This window comes from Pithys albifrons, chromosome 3 (assembly GCF_047495875.1).
Source record: "Pithys albifrons albifrons isolate INPA30051 chromosome 3, PitAlb_v1, whole genome shotgun sequence".
Lineage (NCBI taxonomy): Eukaryota > Metazoa > Chordata > Aves > Passeriformes > Thamnophilidae > Pithys > Pithys albifrons.
In genome coordinates this window covers 84,441,433-84,461,110 of record NC_092460.1, presented here as the reverse complement: position 1 = coordinate 84,461,110, position 19,678 = coordinate 84,441,433, and the positions used below count along the sequence as shown (strand labels likewise).

The 19,678-nt window shown below is 34.0% G+C and overlaps 1 long non-coding RNA gene across 3 annotated transcripts in view; it reads left to right on the top strand.

The window, feature by feature from the left end:
* Positions 1-19,678, top strand: part of LOC139670598 (uncharacterized) — a 61,233-nt gene that overhangs the window by 17,807 nt on the left and 23,748 nt on the right. Inside the window, exon 2 of one of the 3 annotated variants that reach the window (XR_011697516.1) lies at positions 2,525-2,567. The exons of 1 other annotated variant lie outside the window; for it this stretch is intronic. This is a non-coding gene — a long non-coding RNA (uncharacterized lncRNA). Of the gene's footprint in view, positions 1-2,411; positions 2,568-19,678 lie in introns of those variants that run through there. One more of the 3 variants, XR_011697515.1, reaches the window with a different exon arrangement.

Below are 19,678 nucleotides of genomic sequence, written 5' to 3'. Positions count from 1 at the left end.
TACAAAATGTCTTGGCATTGTGGACTTCTACAACTGCTTCAGTATAAGAGGTACAATCACCACTCCAGCTAACCTGGTTCTGATAGAATTAATAAATGTGTCAGATATCAGCATTTATTTAGTTATTTGATTATTTGTGAGAGAATGTAGACATATCTCTAGTACAAGCATCACTCCCCTATCTAATTTCTATGTTTTATACATGAAAACTGAAAAAAGGGAATGTGAGTGTTTTGAAACAACAGACTTAGTAATGTTCAACACAGTCCAAACAATCTATTTTGTTTTATTTGAGACGGAAGAGATGAGACATTTAAAGTGAAAAATCATGACCATAATCACCACATCTGGAATGGGAAATGTCTGAAATTTCTCACTGATACATGAAGCTAAATGCAAGCTCCACGATGGGAGGCCATGTTACTTTTAATAAAACATAGAATTCTTTTACCTAATATAATAAATTGCCAATTTTGTAAATTCTGCCTTTGATGCTTAATATTAGTACTAAAAAGGCAAGCAGCATTCACTTCTGAAACTCCCCTCAATAAGTCAAACATACCTGAAGAAATCTCCTACACTGAAAATCTGCAAATAGTGTGTGTTAACTTATGTTTTCATTGAAAGTATAACATTACTTATAAACTTACATGCAATCGTGTCTTATAAATCATCTGAGAGTTTGCCTTAAGCTAATAAACTTATACAAAAAATATTATTTTTATGTCAAATATCCAATAGTGGGACCAAAATCTACAAATGGAGGTTGAAAGTATCTCCAAGTCATTTCTCTTTCCCAGTTCTCAATGTATTTTAAATTTGCTATATGTAAGGAGCTGTCTTTTCATGTCTAACCAACAATTACTGAGTCTAAAGATATTCTTCACTGTCTTACAGATGCAGCATGGGTATTTTATTTTCTTGAATATGAGTAAGTGTTGTTGGGTCAATGGAATAATTACCACTGAAATAGAGTTTCCCCTATTGAAATGATCGTATTTTAACTGCAGGTCTGTAATGTGTTACTGTTGTACAGTGAATTGATTTTATAGAACAGTTTCATTTATGTGAAAAATGTCTAGTCTTTTAATGAATGTGAATTACAGTACATTTAGATTCAATTTTCAGATAATCTATTTTAACTATACAGCATTAGTGTGTCGCTATTCATTATAGAACATTTTAAGAAGCACTTTTAATTATTTGGAAAAAAAATGTTTTACATCCTAGTGAACACATCTTCTAATTAAGAGTAATATCCCTGTTTAAATAATGTTGTTATTGCATTGTGCATAATTCAAATTTTATTAAAGTAAGATACTTTTTTGACCCTTGATGTCCTAGAATAGCTCTAGTGTGGAAAGGTGTTTTTGCTACACCACTAAACTGATGTTATATACTTTCATGGTATAAATATTGCTTCTTTGAAATTTTCAATTCTCTTTAATACAACTTCCTATTTTCAACAACTAATGTTTCTTCCCTTGTTAGAAGTGGGATAGTGGATTATCATTGTGACCATATATTAAAGGATTTGAAGTCAAAATACATGCCTGGTTTCCCTATGGCTTTTAGCGTGACTTACTGTTTTTCACATAATAATTACATGGAATCAGTCCTTGGAATATCTTTATCTAAATGGGGGGAAATGATTATTTAGTTTGTATCCAAAAAATTGGAATCTGTCTGTTCCTAGGGTTTCTTGATCCTTAACTCTGCTTCTGCATCTGGAGCAAAATGACAGCTACCAAACAAGCAGAAACCAGGAATGTGATGGTTCTCTTTTGCAGCCAAGGAAAGGGGCAAAGTAAACTCTTGAGCTGTTCTGATGTCTGGCTGATTGCGAACTCTCCTCAATGGCTATGGAAAAGAGTAGCAATTGAACATTTTCCTCTACAAGGATGGGATAATCTTCTGTTATTCAGCATGTAAGAATGCATAAGGAAATTTGAGTTCCATCAGTTTAGAGTCAGTTCTCTGCTGAACTGAAAATGAGACATTTTCTTCAATCAGATAAGCTTTGAGAAGTTTTACTAGTCAATTTTCACCACTGGGACATTAGTTTTATCATTTTATCTTCTTTGATAGAACAAAGGCTTTCTGATAACATTTTAAAAAGTACAATATACACAAACAATAGACTTATCCATTAAACTTTTCATCAGATAACTATAAAACTATGTGCTGTGGTGTGGAAAATTTTACAATTACAAGATAGATTCCAATATGTACATTGAAAGAAGAGTAGCTGCCTAAGAAGGTTTTATCCTGCCTTTGAGATGCATTTTCCTGCAATGTTTTTGGTATTTCTTTGTGAGTTGTCTTTTCAAATCTAAAATTTTTTATATGCTTTTTTCACCCCTGAGATTAGTCCTCAGACTTCTTTTTTCATTTTATTTTTTTAGGTTTTTTGTAAGTGGTCTATTTGTCTTGGGTTTTGTTGCGAGTTTGTTTTGGTGTTTTGTTGGGCTTGGGTTTTGGTTTTGGTTTTTTTTTTAATTTTTTTTTTCCTTTTTTCTTTTAGAGTATCCTTTGGTTTTGATTTCTTTTCTTCTTGACTGGACATGGTAAGAAAGTAGGGAATTGTCTATAGCTAAACCCACACAAAAAAAAGGTTGTAACTAGATTTCACAAATGGGAAAGGATGTCTCCAGTATAACATTTAAAGTTCAAATATCCACTTATAATTGTGATGTCTAGAGTTATCCATCAGTGTAAAATCAGAGCTAGGCTAAAACACATGCATGTTTAATGATTCTATTTGCAACATTAGGAAAAAACCCACCACAATGACATAAATAATAATTTTTATTTTTCTTTTTTCTGAGAGTTTGAACTCTTTCTAGATTATTCCTATTTAGATTGAGTTAAAGTAGAAAGACCACTTTCAGTAATGGACCTCATGGAATCCAGTCAATGGAAGTGAATACATTCTCTTTTTTATATTACAGTGGAATGTTTCCCCACAATTAAAATACTAATGACAGCCATAATTGCACATTAAAAAAGTTTTATACCAGAAGTGTAATTGATACGAGCACCTGAAAGACTAAAGAATATTTTTTATCTGAGTTCCTTATTTTTACATCTATTTCTCAGTGCTAATTCAACAACAGCAATATTAAGAAAATATGCTGCTCTTGTAATAAAATAAAATATGAGAATCAGACAGTGAATAGCCTGTAAAAGCAGAACAAGCAAATAACTTTTATGAGTGTATGGAGTTTTGACAAGGAAGAAGTGTTTTGTTGTAGAAGCCTGTCCACTTTCTTTCATTTATCACAAAATTTTATTCCACTGATACTTAATATCATGACACGGGAGAAAATCCTACTTATAATTCATTAAATTTTTAACTAGGAAGTGTGTATTCACGAGGAGTGAATAAGAATTTTTGCTGTTACAAGTCAAGGCTTTTCTAGATTAGTCAAATATTTTGCACTAATAGACTGTTGAACTTTATTTGGACTAACACCAAATCCAAATTTCTTATGTATGTGGTCTTCCTTCTGCTTAGAAAAAGATTTTCTGTTTTACACATGGTAACACTTATTTTTAGGAATTAATGATTATGCAAGAACTTGTGGTTTTCACCAAGGTGGTGGCTGGTAGTTTATTTATGTGTCCCTTACTTCTACAATATCAGCTCTTGTGACTAGTAATACCTTCAGCAACTGTTATATTGCATTTCATGTTGCTGTGCATTATGGCTTACTGCTAAAGATTCTGAAAAGGAAACTGCAACGGTTTCAGGTGAAGTAGTCAAAGCCTTTTCTGCTCTTTGCTGTGCTATTAAAACATTAGTAATTCTTGCAGGGAAGCAGTGGCCAAGTGCTTGTGAACCTTTGGTATCTTTCAAGGGCTCTCTTCTTGTATGTATGCACTGTCCCTTGGCTTGTGTGGTGCCTTTGAAGCTGCTAATCTCCCTCTATGTTTACCTCATTGCCCTGCAATTCTCATTTTGGCAATCCTTTCATGCAAGGGATACCTACAGAAGCCACAGCTCCTTTCCCGTTTATCCCTTGCTTCTGGACAGGGCAGTATTTTGATGCCACTGGCCTCTGCTGGTGACAGATTGGTCTCATCCACACAGAGGCTCTTCTCTCAGGCCCTGCTTGCAGTTCACAGGTTCTAGGAAGCAGCTGTAAAATACTCTGCTTAGGAAGATCTTGGTTCTTATCAGTAGTAATGACAGAAGAAAATTATCCCTCAACCACATACACTGTGCACAGGGCAGAGTTGGGTTAGGTCTGAGTTTATGGTATCCAACCTTCTGATATGTCTGCAGTGACTGGAAGTACAATAATTGCCTTCTATTGAAGGTGAGAAAGTTACCCCTCAGGGAAGCCATATTTGTGCTCCCATGAGGAATTGTCTGTAAAGCTCATTGCCAGCTTTTCTTTGTGCTATGTGCCTCATATAGACAAGCTGTGCAGTACAACTGAACCCTCAGGCTGCACATAAGAGTGTATGTGAGCTCCTGATATGCAGATCCATTTCTTGAAAGAAATCAGTGGGTAAATCTTGTAAATCTTTGTGGGTGAAGAGCATTCTCTTCATTTTGTAGTGGGAATCTCACCTCAGCAGAAGTGAAATGGCAGTAGAATAGCATATCTTAGACCACCTCTATCTCTTGCATTTGCTACCCTCTTATTTTACTGTAGATGAAATTTCATCCTGTGCTTAAAAAGATCTTTGAAATCAAAAATGGAAGGGAAAGGCTTATCTGTTACATTTTTTTTAAATATGTGAATTGAGAAGGTGTTGATATAATTGTAGTATTTGTCCCTGATCCAGCTTACTGCTGAACAAATAACCAAGTGCACAAGATGTTTATATGCGTGAACAGTCATGCACTGTTAAAGCTCAAGAAAGCTTGTTAAAATAACTGTAAGCATCTTCTTAATGAAGCTCATTGCAGAAGTTTTGTAACTAAAGCATTGAGGCAAATGTTATGATTTATAATCTACTAACAGCTTAAATTCCCCAAATAACAACTTTGTAGCTAAAATGTGCTGAACAGTTATTTCACTGAAACCTTGTGTTTAGATAAAAGGCGACAGGTATTTATAATGGAAAATAGGTGTTTATTAAACTAATTTTTAGCATTTTCCATAATAAGTGTCATCCTTATCATTCTTAAATGAAAATACATCTTTAGTTCTATAACTCAGAGACAACAGAAATGTCAGTGTTTGTTACAGTTAAAATCATACATATCATGACTATTTTTTAATTAAGTTTACAGAGAAAGCATTAATTAGACATTTAATATTTCAAAACCTTCCCTTAGAAATGTGATGCAAATTACTTGAGAAACCTGAGCAATGCAGTTAAGTATTTGTTAATTTGTGGATAAACAATACTAAAAACAAGGAAGCAAACAAAAACCCCCCAAAGTTCAGGAAACTAACTTTTCAAAAACAAACAGCAAAAAAAGAAAAACAAAACAAAAAACTTTTTTTCAAAAAAAGAATAATTTTTCAAATACACACTATTATTAATATTTGCTAATTAAATCTTTATATGTGGGCTTAATTTCTAATCTGTCATTCAGGTTTAGCTGGAATGACAGGAAACTCCTCTGTTCTCTAAGAGTAAAACAACTTTGAAAAATTGGCCAGCTGCAGGATGCCTCCATCTGTGTACCAAAATGAAAAACACATTAAGGGTAGAAATTGTCTTGATTGATGTTGGTTTCTAAGCTTTGGACATTTATAGCTGATCTACACTCTCATAAGTCCTATTTTTAAGTGAATGGAGATGTAATCATAGAATATGATTTCTCTGGTAGTTTTTTATATCTACCTTTAGATGAACTAAATGATGTTTCGGGTCTTTTCATCTCTAGTGTATGTAAAAAGAACTTCTGTCAAACTCTTGTGATGTAGCTGTTTACTCTATGGATGTCCATATCCCTACAGATGAAATCAAAGGTTTACATTAGCTATCCTTCATGAAAGTATATGTTGTGGTTCAAGCCACGGCCTCGCTCACATGTGGTGCATTGAGAATGGTGCATAGACACAATATGGTACAAACGCGTGTTTTCAAAATGTAATCATTATCCCTTCTGAGAGCTATGGGAGAAGGAAAAACATGTTGAAAATTATTTCTAATAGCCAGTGAAACACTAAAAAGCTAGATAGCTCCTGGAAAGAAGTAAAATAATTAGATACTTCCCAACTATGATGACATTTGGAATGGCTAAATGTTGTTCCTTCAGTTTCCAAAGAACTAAACTCTGAAAGATAGGGGTTAACCAAATATAATTCAGACCAAAAGAAGGACCATTATTAAAATAGATGAAAAATCTTTAAGTGAGCTTAATCTATATGTGTATTGTCATTGCTAAACCCTTTCTGCTTTGCATTGCTGCTTTTACCAGAATTGCTCTTTCTATGCAGTATAATAACAGGGAGGGAATTCAGATATTCTTGTTCTACTGTAGTGTATAAAAACAAGGGTGCAAGTGTGAATAAGGGTTGACCAAAGCAGAAAAACACCTGAACCAAATCAAACCAAACCAAAAACAACAAAACAAAACAAAACAAAAACTAAAACCCAAAACAATAAAAAATTATAATTTTAAATAAGTTTAATACTTTCAAATATATTAAAACTTTTTGATGTTTACCACCTGTTTAGATATGTTCTTTGTTAATTTCTTCCTCTTTTTGCCATTAAAACAAAAATAAAAATAATTGTGTTATAACTTTTGGGGTGCTGAAATTCCATCTCAAGAATATCACCATAAAAATGGCCGAACTTCTAAATTTCTCATGTACAGTAAATAGTTCTTATTAAAGAGCATGTCTACATGTAAATTTGTACAGCAGTCTTGGGAGTCATTATAAAATGGAGTATACATTAGTGGATGTGGTCAAAAGATGTATACCACCCCGTTTGGTGTAGTTCCTATTCTGTGAAAATATATAATGAAGACCCTCATGACACTTTACTGCTTCAAGTCTAAAAATTTTGCTTCTGAGTTACAGTTTCAAGGTGCAAAATTCTGAGCATGAGTAATGCAAAACTTGAATTGATACAATTCAATACAAACATAGTCCCCCCCATATAACACTAACTTGTTTCAGCACTTTTGGCTTGAAGAGCGAAAGACTATCATGGCATATTAAAAATGGAAAATGTTCATATCTGTAAGAGTACGGGATATATTTAAGCAATGGAAGCATGTTCCTGTTCCAGGAGCTTCCCATTTTCTGAATTAGCAAATATTTGAAACTCATGTACACAGGGAGAAAAAAGATTGTAAATGGTTCCATTTTATTTATCAGAGCATTTCATGTCCCAACCTGGATATGGCGTTGGCCGCAATATAAAATTTCTTGAAATTATCAGAAAATGCAGTTCTATTGAATGAAAGTTCATAGGAAATGTTCTTGTTACATTAATTTATTCACTGTGGAGAGAAGAGGAAGAATTAACAGTTCTGAAGTAGTCAGAGAGTTCCATTTATGCATTTTTCAAAGTGGAAAATTTGCTCATGCAGTGGTTTTCTTTTTGAAAATTTGAGCTAAAAAGTACAAAATATAGAAATCAAAACATCATAAATAGCAGCACTGGGGATTTCTAATAACCAATTAATACCATCACATATTATTTTCAGAGTTTTGACTTTCTGCCCAAACTTAGTACAAATGAAAAAGAAAAAAAGAGAAATGTTTGCAGTTTGACATATTACTTTCTACCTATTGTTAAGAGTAGGATGCTCCAGTTATTTTGGAAGGCCTTTAGTATGTGACATAAATGTAACAGGTATTCTGCATGACACAGGATTCTTAAAGATCAAAGGCCTTATGTTCCTCCTCATTTTAGTTTCTGACACTCTGCTTTTGGGGCAATTATTGTAATTTATTTATTTATTTTTAATAATTTCATCCTGTCTCCTGAGATTACAAGTCTTTGGGAATAATATTTCAGACACATCTGGCATTCTTCCCCAATAAGTGTGCTTAGGTTAAAGCAGCGTGTTCTAGGTCAATTCATTTTACCTGTGTGACTGGAAAATAGCAGCAGATGTGAATGATGATAAAACAAGATGGTCTGGCACTTCATGAGATCAATGATTATACAGAATTAAAAGCTTGACATATTTGATCAAAGGGAAAACACAAATTTATCAGAACAGGAATGGCCAGTAATTGCTGCCACCACTAGCTTCAGAGGGCGAAGCTACAGCTGCTGGCAACAGAATTAATCTTCACTCTAGCGGCTCTCATGATGATTTAGATTCTGTAAGAATAGCATAAATAATTCTGTTTAAAATAAAGCCCATGGAAATCACACTGTGGCAATGCAATTTTGCCAAGATGGAAGCCTACAATGATAGAGACACAATGGTTTTTCAGAGAGGGAACAGCAGGACAGCTCATATGTGAGTGGTTGCACTGAGGCTGCCAAAAGAGATCTAATTCCATCTTTTTCCATCCAGCAAAATTATGTAGCACAAGAGGTTTTGTAAACTGCAGAAGCATTAATTCAGATAGCTTCCTACATACTGCAGGGGAGAATCTAGCTGTGTACTGGGAAAGGTGAGAAAAAATTAGATATGTAAACTAAACTCACTGATAATAACTTTAGCATGGTAGGGCTTTTTAAGCATCTGATATTTAACAGAAGCTAGGACTTCTAAGGTGGAACAGAATTTGACATCAAAGTCTTTAGTGATTTCTTATTGAAGTTTCTATGCCACTTTCCATATTCCAAAACTCCACACTGAACTAGTTATCGGTGCACTCTTTATTAATAAGGAAAGTTTGGTGAATGGATAGCTCCTCTCCAAAATCAGTTTATAATAGTAATTAAATTTAAAAAAAATAAAGAAAAAAAAAAGAAAAAAACCCCAACATTTCTTACTGCTAGATTATCAATGAATAGATTTTAATTTTAATTTTAATGCAAAATGAGAAAATGAGAAAAAAATGCAATATCATTTAAACTTGAAATATTTATGTGTTCCTAAGAAAGTGCTAATAAAATGAGTCAGGATATGTCTGTCCAAAATTCTAAGGGGCAGAAAAGGAGGACTAAAAACCTGAAGGTTCTTTTTATCCATGATCATGAATATGATTTGTCTAACTCATTTAGATCCCCTTAGAGAGAAAAGAAATAAGCATGTTTTCTTTTGGGATCTTAGTTTAAAATTCACCCATAGGGGATTTAAGTCCCAACAGCAGACCGAAACATGAAAAACAAATAGCATTTTTCATCTAAAGACAGAAATGTATCTCCATTTTCTTCTGAAGTTCTAATGTAACATAGGTCATTGGATTTTTCATAGCAATGCAAATAACAAGAAGGCAAAACAATTAATTTCTGCACTGAACAAGAATGAAGCACTGACATCTTACAGCCATTTTTCATTTACCAGAAAGGAAAAATTATAATGGCATTATGAATATTATTAATAAAGAGAGAATTATTTGCAACACTTTCAAATATATTTTGAAATATTTTCTGGAGTTTTCTATTTGCTATTCTTAATTTTTTAAACAACTGGAAATTATTCCTAGCAGATACTAAGTGTTATACAGGTTGGCATTTATAGTTTCTTAATCTGTGATAATTTTGTTAAAAATTATCATCTCAAGTTTCCAAGTAACGTGGAGGTGATATTATGTGGCAGTTTATGTCTTCATAATCTACTGAAATCTGTTACCTGTCTCTCAAATAAAAGACTTTGACTTCCTATTGTTAGAATATTCCCCAATCTAGACTTAATATCACATATCCTTCCTTCAGATTTATTTCTCTATGAAGTATCTCTGGAGTTAGAGAAATAAAATACATGATTCAAGTTGGCATTCAAGCACCAGGATGAGCTCTACAGAAAACTTAATACTTTTGCTTTCCTTTAAACTCTGGCTAACAAGGCGCACACTGTAAGTACCTGAGCCCTTGGTATTGTGAAGTTCATAACTTCAAACTCAGAACTCTTGCCATCAAGGCAAGTTCCATTCTGAATTAGACGCCTTGCTCTGCAAACTGTAAGTGCAGATGCCTTCATTTCTCTCACAGAATCTTGAACAGTCAACAAAACTGTTGTCTGAGACAACAGACAGTGCAGGCAAAGGATATTTGAATCTTTAAGACAGACTTTGAGTTTAAAAAAAATAGCTCTTAGTAAGCTTAATTGATAAAGCAAAAGTCAAAAATTCAGCCGTTGGAGGAAGGTCATAGATCCTAACTGGCTGTATCACACATGCTAGCAAAATGACAAAGCAAATAATCTTTTGAACAAGAATGAAAGAAATTTCTTTTTTTGGCTTTGTATTTTATTACTGAATATCTGGGAAAGGTACTGTGAAAGCATATCTCAGAATGGTTTCTGCAGGATTAAGGAATGCCTTTAACTGGTTGATCTGGGTGGAAAACCAATCCAGATATGGCAAATAAAGCCAGTCAGCCTTAGCAGAAGGCACTCCAAATCCTTTAGCAAGAGGTGAAAAAGCATCAAGGGACATTTAAGTCAGCTAAGAATTTAAATTCAGTGCTTAAGTCCTTAACTGTTTCAGGTACCTCTCAAATGCTGTCTTTTCATGGATCCAAATATTTAATTACTAGTTTCATGAGATATTAGTATTCTACATAACAAAAAGGCAACAGGAATGATAAAAGTGCTAGAAAAGAAATTCCTTTCTTAAGCAGTGCCTGATCTTTGAAAGTAATTTCTTACTGCATTATTTTGTACTCTAAGCAAAGTCTTTAGTGACCAAAGCAAATAATGATTTTATGGACATTCTAGAAGGGCCTTTATACCCATTCTAAAAAGAATTCCGCAGTCATATTCCCCCTACATGTACAAAACATGATGACTAATATCACTGTAAATTGTCTGCTCATCTGTTCAGGGACAAATCCCTCAGTTTGATACTCTTATTCTATAAATGGTTCATTTTTCCATAGTAGAGTTACATAAATGAAAAAGGAAACTGGACTTGACCCTGAGTCTTAGGATCTTTTCATACAGACTTGGCATATTTTCCTGACTAATGAGAAATCCTGTATCCAAGATGAACTTGATCTTGAGGATCTTTTTTCCAAGAGACTCTCATATGATTTGGCAAAGGAAATATATTTCTGTTTCATAACAGTAATGATTATTGTCCAAGTTTTTTTTAATGCCAGAATTCATTTATTATTTTAATGTACATAATGTCTTCTCTAAAGTCTAATTAAACTTTTAATAGCTATCATTGTAAGTGTTTTGAAGAGTAATGAAGACAATTGTACTGCCACTATATTGTGTCCTGGGAATTCCCTATATCAAGAACAGTCAGAGCATGGGAATATGGCAAAGGACTATTATAAACTTGTTTATAATTCCTTTGCATTGGTGCCCAATTGTAATGGCTCACATTGATTGCTGTTCTAGCAGTGTGTCTGAATGATGCTGTCACAATCACTCTAGAGGTAGCTTACATAATTTCTAGAGCCATGTTTTCCAAACCTAGGTCATATGTTTTAGCCTTTGCAATCAATGAGGTCTCCTTCTATCCTTCAATGTGAGAACATGAAAATAGAATGTGAAAGGAAAAAATGTCCTGAGACTATAAAAGCATATTGAGAACCTCAATTCTGATTTTATATAAGACCAACCCCAGGCTAGGGTCAGGAAACAACTAATGCAAAATGTGGACTTTGGACAACAGTTTCTGGGTCAGTGTGATCAACACTGTAAAAACATCTGTAAAAGCAAAACTCAGGTAAACAAAGAACAAAATCATAAAATAAACAAGGAAAAAAGCCCTGAAAACCCAGAACAAAACCACACCAAAGCAAATGAAGTCATAAAGACCTAATCATTCCCCTCTTGCAAAAAAACATAAATATATCCATGCTTGTCCTCTCTCTTGCTGAGCTCTTTAGAATAGGAAACATATCCCATTTCTCTCTCCAGAGACACAGTTCAGTTGATGGCCTAGTTATGTTAAGTATCTTGTATTTAACTGTGTTTACTTACAAATGGAAATTAACATACATTTTAGAGATTAAATACTCTTTCATAGTTGTTGTCATTGTTGGAGGTTTTTTTTATTTTGTAGTGAAAATTATTTGCCTTGAGGTTCTTGTCAAGAATTAAATGTACTAGAAAAAAAAGTGTTTGTTCAGTTTGTGATGATGATTAAATTAGTTACTACTCTTTTATGACTATTCTAAATTATATCTCTCATTTTAATAAATACAAAAATCATTGGCTTTGATTCCTGTGCATTCTGACATTACTTCCATTGAAAGGACACAAAAAGCCCATAAGAAAAGACATGAAATAAAAATGCTTTTTTCAAAATTCTATTTTAACCTTAAGGGAAAACAAGCAAAGTAAATCCAATTTTAGGCATCCTATCCAATTCTCCACTTCTTCTGTTGAGTTTCTAATTGAAAAGATTTCCCCAAAGTACATGATATTAGAGCAATGATACAGGTTAATTGCAGAATTTATTGGGTGGTGATATGGAAAAATTAACATGCATCACTGTGTAATTTAAATAATTTTCTATGAAAATCCTATGAAATAACCACCATTTTCATGTAGAATAATGTAAGCTTTCTTCATTATAAATTAAGGATGACATTTCACAACTCCCGCTGGGAGTCACACACCCAGATACCACTGAAAATCAGAATGAGTTGGCTTCTGGTGTTTCTACAGTATTTTCTACAAAAGACTGAATTCAGTGCTACAACCTACCTCATAAAAGAGACCTCCATTCAACAAATTGCTAGGTTCTTAAGTAGTCCCTGTCCTGTTTTTGAGATAAATAAGCATTACAGACACAGAACTATGAAATATGATTCATCATTACCCTACTTAATCTCTTGGCTTTTCCTCAAGTTTAGACACTTTGGAAGACCTACATAGGTGTGTGTCTTTTTACATAAGTGTCTGGGGAAACCCTGCACTATGTCCCATTTTTAGTTTCGTTGCTGTTTTCAGTGACACTATTATAGGATATAATAAACATGTTCCTTTCACCCTTTAGTATTTTCAACTTTAATGTTATGCACTAAATAAAATTATAACACTTAAACTTTCTTTTCTTAAAAACTCTAAAGTGCATTTTAAAAGTGTGCATAATTGACATATCTTAATTTTGGTTTTTGGTCAAACAAAAGAAGAAAATTATCCCTAACTGAACTGAGAAACTAAAATACAGATTAGATAAATCTGTAGAGAACTTTTTTCCTACACCTTTAGTTCTCTACTTTTATACATGCTCTAAAATTGAGGTTGCTTACACTGTACTAAATTTTGTGATCATGGGCCTCTGGCCATGAATTTTCTGAAATTCTTTTGGGAGCAGGGATCTTTTTGTTTTCAGTTATTACCATTTTAGATTTAATATTTAATAAAATATGTAATCTAGAGATTAGTTATGTTCATAAATAAGAATAGCAGGTCCTGAAATCAAATGCAGTGATTCATTACAAATTTTATAACTGACACCAATTTTATACTTTGTCTACCACATACTTACCTTGAAGCCCCATCTTGTGAATTCCCTTCCTTAGTCCTTAAAATTATATAGTAAAAGAATACAAATAGTTTGCAAATTGACTTTTCACTTTGCCTACTTTCTTTTTCATCAGAGAGTCCAAGAAACTTTGTTAGATGAAGTTGTCCCAGCTTTTTCCCCTAGATCTTGTCATATTTGGCATGTGATACAGAATAAGTGGCAGATGTGAAAGCTGATAAAACAAGAAAGATCTGAAATTGAGACAATTCCCAGTCCTGGTAGTTAGACACTGCACTGAACCACCTAGAAACACACTGAAATTATGAGTTTGACATGTTTGGTCAAGGTGAAAACGTTTGCAAATGCACCTGATCAGGAAGATAGGGGGTGCTGCCATAAGCTTATACCCAGGAGGGTTTGGTTGCAATTGCTAGGGGCAATATCACCAACCCATCTCAGAGCCCTAGCACTTATTTAGCATCAACAGCAGGAGAAAAAGTGAGCTTGGAGATGACTTAGTACTGACAAGACCTGTTGCGTTTGTATATAGCAAGAGGGGACGCTTGGTTTCTCTTGAAGCTAAATGCTGTCATTCAAAAAAAAAAAAAAAAGAGTTAGAAAAAAAGGAAATAGTAGCAGGGCCTGACTTGTCTGTTAAGCCAAATGAAAGAATCTAGCCAACAGGAGATAGATCACAGAATTTGTTCCACTGCTTCCAGCATAAGAACAGTAAACCTAAAATCAGCAATTATTCCCTGATTTATTTTGGAGATCTATACAAAAGATGGAAATTTCAGCATAGTGAGGATGCTGAATCAATTGTATTTCTTTATATGGCCTTCAGATGTACTGTAGAGTCTCAACTGATTTAATTAAGATAGATAACTCACTCAGAGCAATTACATGAATAAATTCAGATTAAAAATTTATAACAACGCACACAATTTTAACATATTTTTGTGTGTATTCACTGCTTGAATGCATGTTTAGTACTAATTTTCTTCTACAGTTTTCAAAAATTTGTGTATTGGGTTATTTATATATATGCATATAATATAAAGTTGGATAGAGAATCATGGAATCATAGAATAGTTTGAGTTGGTAGGTTTCCTTGAATGAGGTGCAGTACCTTGTACTTGGTTCTGTTTTGTCCACTTCTTGAGCTTGTCCAGGTCCCTCTCGATGGCATCCAGTCGTTCAGGTGAGAAAACCACTCCACTCAGCTTGGCATCATCTGTGAATCTGTTGAGAGTGCACAAAATCCCTTTATCTATGTCATGATGGCAGTATTAAGCAGTCTATTTAGGCATTTAGGAAAGAGAAAGAGCAATAAAAAGATAACGATTTTAGGAAAGATAGGAGTGTAGCTTCTTTGCTGTCAGGTATGGAAAAGGGATTTGTAGCCAGTGGCAGGCAGTCCTTCAAAAATTCCTTTTGGAGTCCTCAAGAGGACTGTACAGATCCATCCCTCCAGGAACATTATAGCTTTTAGTAGGGGCTTGTCCTGACACTCAGTGCCAGGATAGAAATGGGATACAATGAAGTTGTCTCTCATTGTTGTGTCTATGAAACAGTAAAGTTCCCCATGCTGCAAAATTCAGGGAAACAGGAACTCAGTGAATTAGTAAGACATTTTTCATCATTATTTTTGTCATTGTTTCAGTCTGATTGAAGGCATGCAGAAAGCTCCCTGTCTTACGTCTCTTTGCAGCTTCTAGGTAGAATGCAGTCCACAGCAATCAGTTTGAGATGGTTGTGGAGATACACTTGATGTTTTATTTTTCCATTTATTAGAAACGTCAGACTAGGCCAAGATGAGATAGGGTACCTTAATTATGTTTTACAGGATACTTTCAAAGAAGAATTGCTGAACAGACCAGTAATACCTTATAGATAATGGGACATAAATGCAAGCAGAGTGGTCCAAATGGCTGTTTTAGAGATACCATCAATCAGAAAATATCCTATTTTACCAGAGTGTATGGTTGCCCCAAAGGAAGTCCTTAAATAAACTAAACCCTTTCTCTATTTCTCTTTCTTTTTCTCTTTCTCATCATTTTCCTGTTTTCTCTGTCTTTTTTTTTTTTTTTTAATTCATCGAGAGAGTGTGGGGGCTTTTATTTGTTTGGTTTTGTTTGCTTGTGTTTTTTTTTTTAGTTGTGTTTTTTTTTTGTTTGGGTTTTCTGTTTGAGTTTTTTGGGGTGTTTTTTTCCCAGGGGAAAAAAAAAAGTTGATTCACCAAACTCACATTGCAGCATGTTTTTGGAACAGATCAATGATAAAAATTCCTGTGTAAACAGTACAAAATCCTTATATTTCATTGTGATTTTCACAGTCAAACAGTATGTTGATCATCTATTTGCCTTATTTCTTTTTCCCTTCCCTTCTTGGAGAATTACACCATAACTTATAGATGATGTTGGTAAGGATATGTGAAATGAAATTTTCTTGAAAATGAAAACCAATCCAGTAATAATATGTTAGAAGAGGACCAACAGTAAGGTGAGCAATGCAATCAATCAATAGGTGAGAGAGCAACTTCAAAGCATAACTCTAACTCTTGTAATTATGTTTTTATTTTATTCTAAATTAATGATTTACGTAAGAAGCAAAAGATTATTCTAGAGCAGCATAATCGATGTGTTATATGTGAATTGTGCAAAGTTGCATAAAGTTGTAGTCCCTAGTACAGAAGCTATATCCAGCACAGGTTGGGAATTTTAATTTCTGCTCCGAGATGCTGAAGTGGAAAAGAGCCATAAAACAGACTAAAAAAGTCCTGTCTTTGAATAATCTGAAGGTCAAAGTTGTGATCACCTTCCCACAGAACAGGAAATTGAATGTTGACACATAGACAGTGGTCAAATAAATAAAAAACTAATTGCAAAGTTGGCTATTTGAGGTGGGAATATCTAACTTTATTAGAAATTCCATTGAGGAAATATTTTATTTTAGGAGACAAAATTAATCCTTCATCCTATAACATTACCAAATTTTAATTGTGAAAATATTCTTTATCTTGGGTGTTAGAATCATAAGACATTATTATTTTTTTCCTGAATAATATAAATTTGTAGTTCTTAGTAGAACAAACCTTTTTTCTTATCTTGAGTTTCATAATTCAACTGTAATTCCACAGAAAAAGAAAGCTTTTCTAGAATAAGGTATATTCTACAAATTCTAAGGTAAATAAGGTAAATTCTAGAAAGGTATATTTCTAGAATAAGGTATATTCTAGAAGTATAGAGGAATGCAATTTAACATAATTAAGTCATCATCCGCAAGATATCTGGATCTGACTTTCACATGCTTTATTTCTGCTCCATGTCTTTTTTTCATCCATCTGTATGAAAGCCTTACTAGTTATGTTTTCTTTAGGTTCTGAACTGGGTTCAGAAACAACTCTGAAACAGGCACAAGTAATTCAAAAAAGTCTGGTCAGGCTGTTCTCATTAAGAGAGGAAAAAATAAGCATAACACTTAGTAGAGATTTTTCAATTAGAATTCTGAAATTTTAACAGATATCTTGACATCAGTAGATCTTATGTAATATAGCTCTGATCCATATATATTAAAAACCAAACCAAACAAAAAATCCAGACAGATATAGGGAACATTAAACATTCCTTAATCAGGTATCCACTACTGTTCATTTTGCTTACAGGTGAAATAAGTTGTGGTTCACCTGCAGGGAACATTTAAGTTAGACATATATTTTCCACTTGTCACTATTTAAAGAAGTGTTGGAATATATTTTTGCTGCACTTGGAACTGGGTGTTTGTTCTACTCATCATGAGTGTGGTTGTTGCTGTAGAAGGGCTTCAAAATTACTTTTTTAACCAAACAAACACAATTTAGAGCATTCCTGTCAGTGGCTGCTCTATAACAAGGGAAAAGTTCTTTTCATTCCGCCTAAGGAAAATGAATGCAGCTCTCTCTGAAGGCCTCTTGCTTTTTCAGAGTGGAATATAGGCAAAATAATTTTTTACGGTTTTGACTGTTTATTGTATGGCCTGAGAGGCCTCATACTTCCTCATATTAGGCTGTAATTTATCAGTGCTTTCAAAGTTTGAATTCACTGTAATGACAATGAAATGGAAAGAGAAACCAAGATTACCACAATAAGAAATAAAATATTTAAACAGCAAAAACCTTTGTCTCTTAGAAAAAGAGTAGGAAAAAGAAAGGAAAAAAATTTTAACAAGCTGGTTATACAATAAATTATTGTAATATAAAGCCTTCAAATTTTTAACCCATGTAAGTAGATTAAATATATCTGGGCACATTTCTGACCACTGAGGTCAACTGGCAAAGAGTGGCATATGATTATGGTAATAAAGTCTCCTAATCTCCAGATTGAGGAGACTACATGCAAACAGCTTGTCAAGGATAGTTTCTGGTATGTCCTGGTTCCTAAATACTGCCTGGAGATTGTTCAGAAATCTAGCTGGCACAAATAGGTAATATTTATTATCGATTAATGAGGCACAATACCAATGAAAAGTCATTGTCCTGGTTCATTTGCTAATGGTGTATCAGTTGACTACTATTAAAAACTGTTGAAACATAAGGATGAAAAAAACTAAGTTTGTCACCAGGCTTCTTTTCCTAATCAAGGGTCTTCATCTAGACTGGAAATAGTTTTGGGTCCACAAACTGAAGGGGTGTGAAAATTACAGGGATGGACCAGGTTCTCCTTGAGGAAGAGGGCAGCATTACAACTCACTCAATGGTAAAGGAGCATTCTTTGGCAAACACACCTGTGAACTATTCTGAAGTTGTTTGTAACTTGCTCATGGGCTGGAAATGTTGACTCTTTCAGTGGAAGTGTAATTTTGGCTAATAGAACTAAACTAGAAGTCTTTAATTAGTGACTTGAGTTTAAATTGACTTAGGAGTTAAGTATCCATTTAACAAGACAGAAGCACAGTTTTGTAGAAACAGATGGTTACAGGAGCTACCTATATAGCGTGGCATATTTTAAAATTCAGTAATGGTCAAAGGTCTTAAGATACTCTGGGATACAGGTTATTGTAGCTATGTCTTCTTGATGACAGCCTAAGCTGCCGAAATAATATTTCTTGTGATCTCTGTGTGAAAGAGTGATTTATATTCCCTTTGAAATAAAAGCTGAGAAAAGGACAAGAAAACTGCGCTCTTTATTGCCCTCTTTGCCCTGTCTCACATACCAAAGAAGGTATTTTGCCAAAGATCATATGCTTGTCATAGGTGAGAGTCATAAGGGTCATGTAAGGAAGCTAAAATGATCTTAATGCCTATGGAGAGAAAAGAAGGAAGAAAAGTGAAAGAGATTTACGGTGTAGGACTGCAGCACAGGCACAGGCACATAGTACTAGGACTAATAGGAAGTGGATTGATCCCACAAAAGAGCTCTGGGAGTAACTAGAAATTTCTCTTCTGGGTATATTCCATTTTAGCAAAATGAGTATAGAATATTAGAAGACAGGATTTTAAATGTAATTGCTGAGCTTTTTCGAAGCTGAGCAGCAGATTTAATCATACTTTCCCCTAGAGCTGATAGGAATCACACAGCAACATCCTCAACTCTGCTTCAAGATATCCCAGTACTCATTTAAATCTCTGAGTATTCTATAAATATGAGTGTTGTCAGCACCAGGAAAGTCAATATTTTGAATGAAGTCCTGAAAGAATAGGTTTCTTCCTTACTCTTTGAAAATAAAAAAAATAAATGAATGAATGAATAAATGTGATTCATGGATATTGCTTGAGAGCATCAGCAACTGGCAAACATAGAGGCTGTCACAAGGGGAACCTTTTGATGCAGGGTGGTTTCTAAAAGATGATATTCAGGTTCCATCTATCCCTTGGTTGGAGCCTTACCTCCACTATAGTTTGGAGGTAAGTCTTTCTCCACCTTCTCCTTAAATTAGGCTTTTGAAGGGGATTTTAGTCTAAAGATATATTTCAGGATCACAGAACAGTGTAATAGTGAAAAGGGTAGTAAAATAGGATAATTGTTATAACAAAATTATGACAGAAATAGTCAAAGAGCTATTGTGAATAAGGTACCATCAAACTGGCAGTCTTTCACTAATGGGGTTCCACAGGGCTTCACCTTAGGTCCTGTGCTCTTCAATGTCTTCATAAATGACTTGGACACAGGACTGGAATGGATACTAAGCTTGCAAACAATATAAAACTAAAAGGAGCTGTT